Raw genomic sequence first — 2,896 nt, 5'->3', positions numbered from 1 at the left:
GTGGTGGTGGTGATGATGTTGATGGTCATGATGGTGGTGATGGTGATGGTTGTGGTGATGGTGAGTGTGATGATGGTGATGATGGTGATGATTGTGATGATGGTGATGATGGTGATGATGGTGATGGTGGTGATGGTGGTGATGATGGTGATAATGATGGTGGTGATGGTGATGGTTGTGGTGATGGTGAGTGTGATGATGGTGATGATGGTGATGATTGTGATGATGGTGATGATGGTGATGATGATGATGATGGTGATGGTGGTGATGATGGTGATGATGGTGATAATGATGGTGATGGTGGTGATGGTGGTGGTGGTGATGATGATCTTCTCCCTAATACCATATACTACTACATGGGCCAAAAGGTGTAAAGATTTTTGACTCATTAGATATTTAGACACTTTTGATATTTCTTCATTCTAAAAAGCTTCATTCTTCACTTACTATCAAGCGGTGAACAAGCCGCCCCAAAGCTCCACGGCCTAAAACCACCCCTGTTTATTCTTGTCACCCTGTGTGTGTTGGCTGGGTTGTCTGGGCTTGGCTGGACGTGTCCCCATGCCTCACACCTGGCCCTGGACGAGTGGGCCTTTGGGGCGTATCTCTGTCGTCATGGCCAAAGCACAGGGTGAGACGCCCAACTGCATGAGCGCATCTCAAGCTTCAGCTCAGAACCTGTCTGCTCACGTCTGTGGACCATCACGGGGCTCCGAGCAGGTCGTGGGCAGGGAAGCACACACCGCCCACCCGGAGGCCCGGGTAACTCGTGGACGTAGACGCTGTTGAGTGTTGGAGATCGTGCCCAGCTACAGTCAGCACATCCTGAACCTGGGGCAGCAAAGCTCCACGTGTGGTGGTGCAGATGGAAGGAAGGGGTGCACGTCGGCACGCCACCTCGGACGGAGAGGAAGCAGGGTCATGCGGGGAAGCGGAGGGAACTGGGCCTCCCACCCATAGAAAGAGGTTTCCAGCCCTCCCTCTCAGGGCTGTGCAACCAGCATAGGTCATGCACACAGCCCGCTGTATAGACAGGCACTCCACAGTGGCATTGTGGAGTCACACGTGTGTCAGAACAGCTCTGTATCACGTGGTTCTGAATCTTCCTCTTCAAAGAGTCAAAGGACGGGAAGGCTTGAATCCAAAACCCTGAAGCCTGCAGCTCAGGATGAAGCCTGCAGGCCTTTCCGTAAAGGAGGAGACGCTACACGTGGCAGGGATGGAAGTTTATTCAGACTCCTCTGTCGTGGGGAATTGACTCCAGTTATGAGAAAGAGAAAATAGGAAGCCACGTCACGGTGGCAAAAGAGCCATTTTTCTCACTCAGGAAGCAGACAGACAGGACAGTCAGCTCAGGGTGGAGGCAGCCAGCATCCCGGGCAGACAGAACAGTCAGCTCAGGGTGGAGGCAGCCAGCATCCCGGGCCTTGGCCTCCCAGGCCCCTTGGGTTTGTTCTGCCGTCTTTAGAGCGAGGCCTTGTCCCGGGCACTGGCTGGAGGGGCAAGTGTCTTCATCAGGGACCGGACGTGGTGGAGGGCCTTGGGCCAAGACAAGAGGCCAGCGGCACGTGGCACATGTCATGTTTCATTTGTCCTGAGCCGCATTTAGCAGGTGTTTGCTGAATTTCCTTGGCCACCGACATCTCTTCTTTGCATCTCCAGCTTCAGAGCTTTAACTGTACACTTGCTGCCCAGGACAGGGTGAGACAGAGGGCTGGCCGCCCAAGAAGCAGGAGGGGGCATTGCCATGAGACACGCCCACTCTCTGACACTTAACAGTGCCTTCAGGACACGTGGCGTTTACTCCGTCTTCTACATTTTATGTGAAATAAATATCTTCTTTCTGCCTAGTTTCCCTGGGCATCTGAACGCTTGCTCTTTTCTGATAAAGCTGGCCAGTTAACTCAATCCACGTGTGTTTCATAGCGGAAAGGTTTCATACACCTTGTTATTAATATTTTACCTTTAGAACAAACATTTGGTTTCTTTCAGTTAAAGCTGAAATTATGCTCAGTCGATAGATGGCTTCTTTGTTAATAAAAGATGGATTTTTATACTCCTGACCAGCCTGCCTACGTGTTGCGTTTCCAGTCTTCTATGGCTGCTGTAGTTCAGAGGAGAGGTGCCTTTTTATCGCCTCCTAAGATCTTGTAAGTGTGCCCGGGGGAACCACTTTGAATGGTTCAGTTTAAACTTACATATTCATGATGCTCTGAGTATTAGAACAGAGAAGCTAAGTTTTATTACTCAGACTATGTCAGACTCCGTTCTTTTTCATCCAAGAAAATGGTCTTTCTAATTTGGTAAAAGCAATTGTATTAACTGAGCCCTGTTATAATAAAATAAACATATTTCTAGAAGTAAGATAAAGTAAATAATTTAAATGTGTTTTGAAATAAGTTTAGGATGTTGGTTTGGTTGGTGGTCCTAAGAGGTTTCTGCAGACAACTTCTAGACTTTCTGACACTGACTCTATACTCTCTGAACCTTAAATTCAAGTCCTCCCCTGGCTTGGGAGAGAGGAATAAAATAAACGCAGAACCTATCAATTCTGATGTTCAAAGCTGTAACGAAAGGCTGCTCTTTCTGGTAGTTGCGCAGCACTTACCATTTCCCAGTTTGCAACAAACCAGAAACGCTGCACCCTGGTCATAGAATCCTCCCTAAATGTGCACTTGTATGTTGTCAGGTCCCTGAAGCAGAGCCTCTGACTCAGACATTTCTATTCCCCACAGCACGCGGTAATCACATGAAAGGCTCAATAACTACTTTTTGGATGGATGAAAATGGTCCCATTATGCCATGAACATTTAAAATAATAAAAAGATTTTATAGTAAGATTCCGTCTTCCATTTTATCCCTTTCTGTCTATCTTTAGTTACTGTTACTTTTTACT

Source organism: Aethalodelphis obliquidens, unplaced genomic scaffold (genome assembly GCF_003676395.1).
Source record: "Aethalodelphis obliquidens isolate GAN/ISIS:26980383/991018 unplaced genomic scaffold, ASM367639v1 scaffold3, whole genome shotgun sequence".
Classification (NCBI taxonomy): domain Eukaryota; kingdom Metazoa; phylum Chordata; class Mammalia; order Artiodactyla; family Delphinidae; genus Aethalodelphis; species Aethalodelphis obliquidens.
Note: the sequence above shows the minus strand (reverse complement) of the source record.